The sequence below is a fragment of the Lepidothrix coronata genome, unplaced genomic scaffold (genome assembly GCF_001604755.1).
Source record: "Lepidothrix coronata isolate B3197 unplaced genomic scaffold, Lepidothrix_coronata-1.0 Scaffold222, whole genome shotgun sequence".
Lineage (NCBI taxonomy): Eukaryota > Metazoa > Chordata > Aves > Passeriformes > Pipridae > Lepidothrix > Lepidothrix coronata.
Genome location: NW_016690402.1, coordinates 209,598 through 221,633, shown reverse-complemented (window position 1 = coordinate 221,633; position 12,036 = coordinate 209,598).

The window sequence follows — 12,036 nt, the reverse complement described above, 5'->3', positions numbered from 1 at the left end:
TCTTTTCATCTCAGTTATTATTATTGTTATTATTATAATGGTTACTTTTAAAGTTTATTTCCATTATTAAAAGATTCTTAATTTATGGGTTTTATCTTTTTTTCTGATTCTTCTCCCCATCCCACAAGGTGGGTGTGGAGGGAGTGGCAGGGTGAGTGAATGAGCAGCTGTGTGTATTCAGCTACTGGCTGATGTTAAACCACAACAACAAGCAACAGTTGCCGTTACTTTTAATCTTGTGTTCAGTTCCTTGTGCTTGGAGCACCCACGTAGGCATTATGTGCATTAAGACTCTCAGCAGGCCAGAGGTTTGTGATGGATCTGCTTAGTTTTCTTCTTATAGCAATCTCCCCAAAGTGAATTTTTCTTAGAACAATGGCTAGGATCATTATCTTTAATGACAGAAATCTCCAATTGGTGAGGTGTAAACAGAACAAAGCAGAAAGATTCCTCACCTGGCCCACAGTGTCCTTGCTTCTGGCTCTCTCTGCAAAATTGAGTGTGTACCACTTGCCCTTGTACAACTCATGTTCTCCCTGCCATTCCTGGATCCCTGCTGTGGCTCTTTGTTTCTGCACCCTGCCGCCTCTGCCACCTTCTCCCTCTCCAAACAGGTTCATTTCCCTCCAATTTCTCCCCGAGCTCCAGGAAAACCATTCGAACGCTTCTGAGAGGACTAGGACATGAATTTAAACAGATGAGACAGCTGTGGTCACACCTGGCCACACCACTCATTTCACCTAATTTAAATTCACCTTTCCAAACATGCAGGAGGAAGGCGCCAGGCTATACAGCAGGCTTGGGAGAAGTGAGGTGCTTGAAACCCTCCCACTGAAGCTGTGGGGATCTGTGAAAGAGAAGGAACAGGGAAAGAGGGCACAGAAGAAGTAAAACAGTCATGTTTAAGACTCCACAATAAAAGAGGTGGAATTCCCACATTCTGGTCCCTGTGGTAGTATGGTTTTTATTTCAATTCAGAGTGGATATGGCAGACAGCACACTGCTTGCTGCACTGTGTGCTCCTGGCTTGCAGACTGTCTTCCCCTGTGAGAAGTGACCATGTCAGGTGAAACTTTCCTCACTCCTGCCCCTGGAGCAATCCTCCTGTGTTACAGGTGCAGCAAGGAGCTGGCAGTCTCTGGCTCCTGCAGAGAGGATGCCGGCAGCAGCAGGAGCAGACAGGCAGGTCACAGCAATGGAGAAAGGAAAACCTCCTATGGAGCAAAGAGGCTGTTGGGAAGATTGCTGCACCTCTGAAAGACACAGTATTTTATTCAAAGGCATTCAGCTAGCTTTGAGTTAAGAGCTGCCAAAGTGCCAAAACATGCCTTCTAGTCTTTTAAGCATTCTAAGGCATCTTACATTTCTGCCTAAAGACTTTCTTATCTATAAAAACACGTTCTGCACCATGTTCAAGAGAAGTGCCTGAAACCTTGTGGATAAGTTTCTTTCAGGCAGCTTTGTCTATCATGCTGGTAAATCAATTTAAGAGTCTTGATGTTGAAATCTTAGGCTCAACGCCTGTCTCTGCAGCACCTTCTGTTATTATTCCTCTATTAATTATAGTTTTTTCTCTAATTCCTGGAGATGCTTCAACCAGCTTGACTATTAAACATTTTCAGGAGTATCCTATAAAACTGGTTGTATTTAATTTTTGGGACTTGCAGTTATGTTGACCTTTATCCATAGGAAGCAAAGGGACCAAGAAATGAGATGGTCTCACAGAAAAGCTGTGAGAGTGGGGAGATCCAGCTTTCAGGTACAACCTTGTACTTCATTAATTTTAGCTCTTCCAACTAACTGAATGGCAAAACCTTGGTTGCAAAATTCTTCTCCCTCTAACTAATTCGTCTCCCAAAAAGTGTTACTAGGGATTTGTTTCAGTTGTGAATTCAGAGAACAATTATATTTGGTTTTGCACTTCCTCACAGATTTTAATGATAAAGAAGTCCTCCAAACTCCCCAAGCCTGGCTTCCAAGCCTTTCTGCTGGTCACCTTGTCCTTCTCCCACTGTCACAGGTGAGACAGAATAAACGGTAACTAGTAGAGGAGCTGAGTACTGATCTTAACAACTGGAAAGATTAGAGCTTTCTGCCACTTGTCATTTCACTGTTGGTCCTGTCATGTTTCTCTTTGGTAATGAGAGGGTTCGAGACATTTCACTCCTATTTAGTCCAAGTGCTGGGAAAATTTAGAATCAATCTGCATTGTCTGCAGCTAGAAAGCAGTAGTCTTCATCTTGAAACCTCAAAAGTACAATTTTGGACTTTGCCAAAATACACACACACATACACCCAATTATTTGGCATCTATTACCCTTCACTTTTTAAAATATTTTTCACCTGTGACACCCACATATATTCACCCTTTTTCAGTGAAAGGGTTCTCCAGCACGAATCAGGTTTATGCAGTTAGTCCTGCCATTTTACAAGACAGTGAAAGGGCTCCTGCCCCCTAACCTGGACCTTCTACTACACTTCTCCTAGACTCCCATTTCTTTGAAATACATTTTAAAGAATTATGCTTGCTGCATTCCATTTCCTCTCTTCTTCCCATTTAATTTGCTAGTTCAAAATAGATTGCTATAAAATTATACTACTTGTATGTTTTGTAATGATCTCTTTTCAGGTAATGAAAAGTAGGGGTAAGCTCTGTCAAGTGAGTCATAAGATAATGCCAGGCAATTCTCTGCCTGAACACAATTGTTCAATCCAAGTGCAGATACAGATCAAACTACTACACAAATTTCTTTCCCAAATAGCTGTGAAAAGAGACATTTAGATTTCATTTCTGACCCTCCCAGGTTCTTACCTCTATTAGAAAAAGACTGTTAATCAGATGCCTCTTCAGTAGAACTGGAGGGGTGCTTAAGCGATTAATTGGGTCTTTTAGGGGAAGGGATATACTTTAGAGGCTCACAATTTTTAAAAAGAGTCATTTAAGATTTGCAATAAATGTGAGCATTATTTAGGGTGGTGATAATTCTCTTGAATTTCATCCAAATGCACTCACCAATTTATTGAGTGCTGAATGTCTAGACTATAACCTGGTAAACAGGTAATTACATGCTTAACTGCATGGGCACAAAAAACTTAAAAATGAGTTAAAGGCATTTTTTTGTTATATAAAGCACCTGTAAGAATGGGTAGTTCTTCCATTTTCTTTTAAGTTCTTGGGTAATATTACTTCACCTTTGCTTGCTCTCTTCAGTTTGAGATTTCAAGATCAGTTGCAAACCGTGTTGTTTGAATCACATCACAACAGAAGACAGTGAGAGTTGTTACCTAGAGAAGCTGCATAGCCTGAAACAACCCTTGTAGTATATCTAACCACAAAACAATGGAATGCAAATTTGCATACATTTTCATACATTTGAATAAATATATGGATAAACTATTATAAACACAGATTTTAGTTTAAATTGCACTGCAACAGAACTACAGTTTATCATTATTCTTTTTTTTTATTTCAGGTTTTCTTCATTAACCATAGCCTAGAATAGTTTTAAAATAGTAAGAAACAACTCTTAAAAGAAAAAAGGAAGGAATGTTTCTCCATAGTGTTCACTCATATCTCACGGTGTGTTCTTCGTATATTCTTATCTGAGTTTTCTTTTGTGAATAACCACATGATTGTGGCTACAGTGTAAAATTTCCACCTGACAGTCGAATGCAGATATGGAATTTGCCCCCAGTATTCCTGTTCTGTGGTGCAACAGAACTAAAGTATAGATAGGATTAGGGAATATTTTTCTGCAACCTCATGGCTCTAGATTTTGGGTTCATCCAGCCCTAGTAAACACAGATTGATAGTTTGGGGGATAGTTTGGTAATTGCTATCTTTGAACATTTGAACCTCAAGAAAAAACACTGGCTGGTTGATCAAAATATGGATCAAAGCTCTTATTTAAAAACAAACAGTAATTAGCTGGTGTAGACTTTCTAAGCAGACCAGCCTGATAGGCTCAAATATTCCTGCAATGCCCCTTTCTTATACCACAATATTAATTTTATTTTTTTTTTAAGAAAAGTATATCTAGGCAGTTTCACTTTTTTTAAGAAATACCCTTGCAGCTGAATCTCACTGTTTGTTAGTTTCTCAGGCATCAAAAACATTAGAACTGGAGGGTTTCTGTTTGCTCCATATCTGCCACATGGGTTCTTCTCACTTTACACACCTTTTTTCTGTGCAGAACTTGTGGTCCTTCCTTTGACCAAACCCCGCACCTTTTGAAAATCTAAGAGTGTAGCACAGAGTTGGTTTATGTCATAAGAAAGTGATGGTCTCCACTTGGGAATTTTTGCAGGAAAATAGCAGAAAAATCCCTATGTAGACATAATAAACTGTTCCATTCATTAAGTGATTAGTTCAGTGATGAGACTGAACACAACTTGCACAACTGTCCTCATATTCAGCTTTGAAAAAAAGATTCTGCAGAGCACAGAAGACAGCAGAACCATTGTAGGTTGCTTCAGCTGAGTAATGCACAGACTTTCACTTCATAGCAATAGGCTTGAATGCATCTACACTTACACTGAAACTTCAGGAGACTGGAACAATCTTCATTGAATCCAATGGAACTTTTTTCATTGATTTTGTTTTGTTTAACTGTTACATTAAAACCGTATTTGGGCCGCAGCAGCACTTAATAAATGTTCAGATCCTGTGAAATGTATTGACTTTATTTATATTATCAAGCAGGGAGTCCTGGAGTCTGAAGAAGCTTCTATCTGTGTTAAATACCAGCAAGACTGTCCTTGGGGTTGGCCTAAGACCAAGGCAAAGCTAATTTCTGTGCAGAAGCTTAAGGTGATCCCTTAGGACACCTTCTAAGAGGATCTTTCTGCAGTGTAGATGAGTCCAGACTGGTATAGAGAAGAGTTTCAGGCGACAGACTTTTGCTGTAGCTGTCATAATGGAGAAAAATACAGGAAATCCAGCTCCATCAATTCCAGTACTTTATACACCTTTGTGTAATTTTACTGAGAATGTGATGTTCCTAATTAATTAAGGTGGGTTTTTTTAGAGATGGTTCTTCTACATCCTGAAAATATTCACATAGCATATAATAAAATTATTAATATAGATTTTCAGATGGAGAGCATATTCCATAATATTTTGGTTGTAATTGCCTTAACAGGCTCATAAAGATGAAAACCAGTATCTGCCAAAGGGAAATATTTGAGGTCCAGCATCCCAACCATTAATTCCTGGAAACACAACCCACCGAACAACCCAAAGTACTTTCAGGAAGAACACATGGAACTGCTCCAGGTTTGTACACATCAGGGCACAGTGGGGACTTGAGCCTGGTGTTGTGAGAGTATCCATACTTCAACAGTTGGAATTAAAGCAAATAGTAAGGAAACAGTTTCCGTAATAGCCCGATAAACACACACCAGGTTTAGAATATTAATTAAAGCCAAATAACATAAACTCTGCTACCTCTCAATTATCAATAGGTTTTTATACGTACTTTGTTACTACCTTGAAGAAAATGTGACTATTAAACCAATACTGTATCTATTCTCCAATGACTTGAAAAGATACCAACATTTGAGTCATACTTTTGTTTATTGTGAGTCTACTTAAACTTTTCTCATTGTGAAAAGATTGTAACATGGGTGGGCATCAGAATACTCCTAAAGGGTATTGGTGTTTGTGAGAATCAGGTCCTTAATGTTGAAATTTCATGTATGTATGAAAGCTGCAAACAGACAAAAGAGTCAGTCACATGATATACATGACACATATAATAAAACATTTTCTAGGGCAATTTCCATTCTGATGTCTTCTTTCACAGATTGCATTATTTAAAACGGAAATGGAAAATACGTACTTAGAATTAGATTTTTCACAGATGAAGATACAAAGTTAATTGTGCCTTGTAATGCATACAGAGGTAGAAAAACACCATGACTTTAACAGCAAAGAACCATCTGCATACCAAGGGATGAAAGGACTCCTACTTAGTTCAGGAAGCTTGGGGGGACAAACAGATCACAGTATCATCTGGGACCCTATTGTAAGCACTGGTACTCGCCACCTTAAAGCTAGAGGAAAAATCTGCATTCCCTTCCGTACATAAGGGAATAAAACATTACAGCGTAATATGCACCTCCACTGAAAAATAGGTGTAAAGCCTTGTGTTCAGATGGTGTGGAGACAGACTGTAGCACTTCTGCCATAAAATTTCACGCCTAATCCTTTGCCATGACCAGCAGCCACAGACAAAGAGGCATCATCCACCAAAGACTGTGCAAAAATTTTTCCACCCACTTTTTAAAAGCACAAAGACCCTGAGAACTGTTGAGAGAAACTTTTAGTTTTGTTTTTGATCTTTTTGTTGTGAGAAACTAACTCCATATATAGGCATAAATTTAAATAGAATAAAATTATAATTTATTAATTTCTGTACTTGTTGTCAGCTCATTTTTCATCCTAAGTTTAAATATGTGATCTTCCCTGACTGCCAAATCATACCAATAGAGAACTTCAGGATATACTGTAATTTCAGCATGGTTTTTTTAATTACTGAATTTAAATATTACTTTTTCTGGCCCTTCTAGAGATGCTTACACAACCACATGTATATGAACATGTGCACTTGCTCTTAGTCATGTCTGTGACTTAAAAACATCCAAGACAGAACATTTGAAGCTGGTTTTCCTAGTTTCCTCTCTTATCCTTTCAACTATTACATATTTGTTATGTCTGGATTACTTCTTTGAAAGCTCTTCCCATGTATCATATTTTGATGGCTCCTCCCCTTGGAGCACTGGTTCACAAATGTCAAGCCTGTGATGTGTTCATCCAGAGAGATCCTAAACAGCCAAAGTTTGGGGTGGATGTAAGAATATGTTCATCATCCTCTCTGCAACCACAGTTAGGCACTTAGAGTGAATGCAGCCAGAAAGAAGACAATATTTCCCCCTCTAACAACTCAATCAAAAAACCTGGCATACCTCCAGAAAACAGAATGGGAAGGGTCCAAGGTGTCTGTATCAGTCTCCTGGCTTATAGAAAGTTTTGCCATAAATACTATTTATTACTTCATCACTTCAGAAAAAAAAACGTACCACAACATGTTATAAACTACTTAGAAGCTGCTTCATGAGCTTTTAAGCCACCCTGTCACAGGGGCAGCAACCTCTGAGAAGGAGGCCAGAAGACAGATAGGAGAAGAAATCTTGTCAGCTGTCTGACTTTAATACGGTGATGTTTTAGAGTCAAAACCCTAACACATAATTTTCTTTGCAAACAAGCATTCAATATACAGTCAGCTCTCCATTATCCCTGGCAGATTATCCAGTTTGCTGATAAAAGGTGCCACAATTGCAGACATCCATACTGGCTCTATTCAGGCTAGCCCAGGTCTGGCAGAGCTTATTAGCTTAAGCTCTGCATAAATACTTCTGTACAGCTTCCAGAGCCAGCGCTCGGGTGCCTCCACATCGTGTTGCTGGAACCAGTCTGCTGGGGAGTGCAATGCGGATACGTCCAAGTGGGTCCACAGGAAGCCAGCTCATGTCCAGCAAGGCTTCAGAGTTTGGCAGCCTTACATGAACACTGGCTCATACAGGGGTTAAAAAGACGGTTTTCTGTAACTAACCCTTTTCCTACTTGTTCCCACTAATTCATTAGCATAGATATTGTGAGTTCAGCCTTAGGCCACAAGAAAGCTCCCAGAAGACTTTAGCCTTAGCCAGGGAATGCACTGAGCATCATCTAATTAACCCCAACCAAAAGCAGATCCTGGGGACTGTGGCGAGAAGGGAGAGCCAGGGCTATGTTGCCAAGTAACTGTGGGAAGAGTCCTGGAGCTGGTTCAGTGCCTTGCTCCCCTGCATTCCTGTATTTCAAGCAGAGCCACAGAACTCTCTCTTTAGGAAATTATAAACACGAACAAATTCAGTGTTTGTGGTGTCTTTATCGAGCATTTAAGCAGACCTTGATTTCTTGCATTTGCAGGCACATATGCATTGGAACATACTGAAGTTACTAAATTTTAAAAAAGCTTCAGTGTAATTCAGGATGGGAAATATTACAGAAATACAACCCTCTGCTATTTTCAATCCTTGTGCCCTTTCATGTTTTGCTCTGTTTGCTGAGATACCCCCAAAGCATGTTAATTATTGCACAGATGTGGGATTTTTTTCCACCAAATTGTATTGACATTATCAGCTCAATTTATTTATTCATCCAAATGGCTGTCAGCTGCAGAGAGATTTGTGTTTTTATTACTCACCTATGCCAGATTCAGACTGGTGACTAAGGGGTGAGAAGTCCCGCATTAGATTATTGATCTCTTGAGCCAGCCAGTCCTTCAGACCAAGCACTTTCTAATGCGTATTTTGTACCACACAGTCACCTCACTTTTCAAGGTGACACATTCAGAATTTTTTTTAAAAAAAAGGCAAATAAAAAGAAGGTGATGTTCTTAACTGCAAGTAACCCTTTTGTCTAAGTTTCATTTCTGGGGTCATATCTCTCCCTTGTTTCTAAAATGCAGCCAAACATCCCAGCTAAATGAAAATGAAGAGGAACATATGCAAGCTTCCCTCAATTTTTAGGTATATATACATATACATATAGGTGTAGGTATATACACACATACACGCACTTTTGCAATGCAAATATTAGTATTTTCAGGAAAATTTTTGTTAAATGATTTATGTTAACTGCATAGGAAAAAATGATTCCACCAAAACTGAGAAAATAAAAACAAAGTTATTTCTTCTGGAGTGGTCCCACTAAAACAAAATGCTTTGGTTTATTGAGCAGAAATGTTTCATTTGAATCACAGTGATGTCAAGTTGCATCTGCTCACCACCTCATGGGAATCCCACTGGCACTGTGGTGCAGATGCTACCTAACTCCATGATTTCTCATGAACTTCCTGGGCTGGTTATGGTGCTCTGTATCTTCTCCTATGGGCAAGTCATGCAGGAAACTCTGAGTCACATGGCTTGCAACTCTGATGGTAAATATACTATAGCAAATTAGCCCTTCCTGTAAAGCAGGGTAAAATATGATGAGCAAAGTACAATACCCATAAAGTTTTTCTTTGGAACTTAAAGAGTTATTATGCATCAAATATTTCAACTTGATTCAATGCACTGAAATAAAGTATTTCAACCTGGGACTGCAGAAATAATTAATTTCAATTAAAATCCTAATTTTTAAAGTATTGCATTATGTATGAATTGATTGCTTCAACTTTCTGATTCAAATAAATTTAGATATTTTGACTGCAGAGAAGAAAAATGGGGCTGAAATTCCTGGGGTATTTTTAGCTATATCAGATAATCTAATTCCTATTCAGGTATAACTCAGATCGTATTAAACAAATTTTCACTTCACATACATTGATTCTGATTTTTATCCTACCATAAGACATTTCCTCCACTCATACTTCCTCACACTCCCTATGTAGCAAACAGAACTGAGGGCAGGACAGAAGATGAGGGCATACGAACCTCTTCTCACACACAGCTTGATATCCAGAGGGAAACTCGGCAGGACATAAAGCTTACATGCACAGAGTCAACAAATCTGCATTCCCTTATGCATAGTAACCAAAAGAACCTTATGGTCAACTTTGGCTCATAGGAATTCAGAGATATATCCCATACTGCCAGAAGGATAGACCAGGAAATTTAACACCAAAGGCTGCAAAGCCAAGCTGCCCAGCCAAAATGAGTGTACTACCTCCACATGCACTGGTGAGTTTGCAACACGAAATAGATTTGTGCAAGAAAGGGGAGGCTGTTTTTTTTTGGAGGGGACATTATGATTTCAAATCAAAATGATGGCAACAACTTTGCAAATATGTGATGAAGGGTAATAGTTAAATTGAAGTATAATTTTGATTAGAAGTAAGGAATTTGAGGAGGTCTAGTAGTAGTTTGGGAGACTGAAAATGACACAGAGAAGAATTTGGGATAGAGAGCACCGACGTACTCAGTGTTAACTTTTTCAGGATTTCCCTGATGCCACAGAGAGCACATGGCCTTGGGCAACAAATATCTCTTGTTTCCCAGCCTCACTCTTTTTGCATTTTCCAAATCCTCACTAAGCAGTTCAATTGCACAAGTACTTCATGGTCAAGGAGAGATCAGGAAAGAAATGTAATTACTCTTATGAAGACTCCTCTTCATAAACATTTTTCAGCTGTTGAGGTGGATAATATGGCCCTAATTACTTAAATAAGTCACCAGTGTATAATTTAAAATTGAGACCTAGATTCAACTGACTGTTTTGACTGTTTACAGTGGAAGTAAATGCGGCTAAGAATGGCACACACTTTCCAGTTTGCCTACGGCAGTAAAAACCCCTCAAGCCAGCCCTGTCAGGAGTGGTGCTGACATGCATTAATGGTGCAGTTACCAGTAGGTAATTTAATGCGATTAACAGATCTCATCACTAGTCCTTAAGGGAGTGCACCACATTGCAAAATTTCAATATGCAGCTCGTAATTGGTGCAAGACCCATTCAGCCAGCAGCACCAGCTATTCTGATTTAATCTTACGCAGTTTATACCGCACCATGATTTTGTAACGATTGCAAGCCGAGACCTGACTGACCTCCTGCCCTAACAAGTGCAACACTCACAGCAAAGTTACTGGTCTCACTAACCAAGCCGTATGGCCAAAAGCTCTGGAGGGGAAAGATAAATGTACTCCCTCTGTTGGTGGAAAAGGAAAAATAATACTAAAAGCTTCCTAATTCACAAAGGCTATTTTGCCTGTATTTTTTTTTTCCAGTAAAACTTCATATAAAGTGGATTTGAGGATATACAGAAATGACAAAAAGGACCCGTAAAAAGGAAAAGCAATTGTTATAATACGCTTAATAAAGAAATTATTTCAAGTACTGCCAAATTTTGGAAATTGTTTTTGCCTTTCCTTCTGTGAGAGTCTTGCTGTGAGGGCTAATACACTCTGAAGGGTTCTGCTATGTCAGAAGAAAGACAAAAGACAAAAGGAAAATCCAGCCTTATGAAAGCTGCATCATTAAAATATGACTAGATAGTGATATCCCTAAGCAAATGCAAACTGCTCATTTTGGGGAGGAAAGGCCTGCAGTCTGGTCATGCTGGTACCAAGGGATTTGGTTAAATAAGACAACAAATTGCTGAGGACGACCAGATTGTTGCAACCCTCCCATACCTAATGAGGTACACTACAGCCATGAAGAAACAGGTTATTGCTGTTTTTTTGGAGAAGCATTAGCATTTCTGGGGTGGCAGCTGCTTCTGTAGGACAACAACAAGTTAAGTCCTTGTGCTGCCCAACTCACTGGTAGCAATAGGAACAAGAAAGTGATCTCCAGCTCAATCTCCCATGTCCCTTCCCCTGAAGCACATATTTTCCTTCCATTCTTATCTCCTGGTGTAAATCTTACTGCTTGTACCCACATTATAATAGTTGGTTCTGCATGCCTCATCTGCGCTGGGGGTGCAGTAGATGGAGGTAGGTAGTTGCACTGTAATTTGACCTGCACTCAGGTGATTGGTTGTAGAAGGGCTGGCAAAAACCTGAATATCTAGAGAGCTAGGTGGAACATCAGCAGTTAAAAGCGTTGAGAATTGCCAGGCAGGTTATACATGTGACAGGCACTTGTGTGTTCATGACAAGTAAGTTGTCAGTGATGGCATCTCCCTCGCTAATCGCACTTAACATCAGGTCCTGTCCTTTACAGGTCTTTTAATAAAAAAAGCTTGTTTGGTATTTGAATTCTTCATGGACATTTATTGGTCAGAGTTATGGGAAGAAGCTAAGCCAGGAGGCCAGGGTCTTGTTCACTAAGGTTCCTGCATGTACTGATATATAACAGAATGTTCCTTTCTATTTTAGTTTATTTGCTTAATTAGAACTGAAGAAGAACTCACCTCTGTTGTAAAGGGGTGTGTTTCGCCTTAGTACTTAGATCTCCTTATGATAGCCACAATCTTTGCCTGCATTCCTGGCAGTTTCATAGAAGCTTTCATTCTGTTCTTACCTGCGATGGCTACTTTGTACCTCATCCCATTT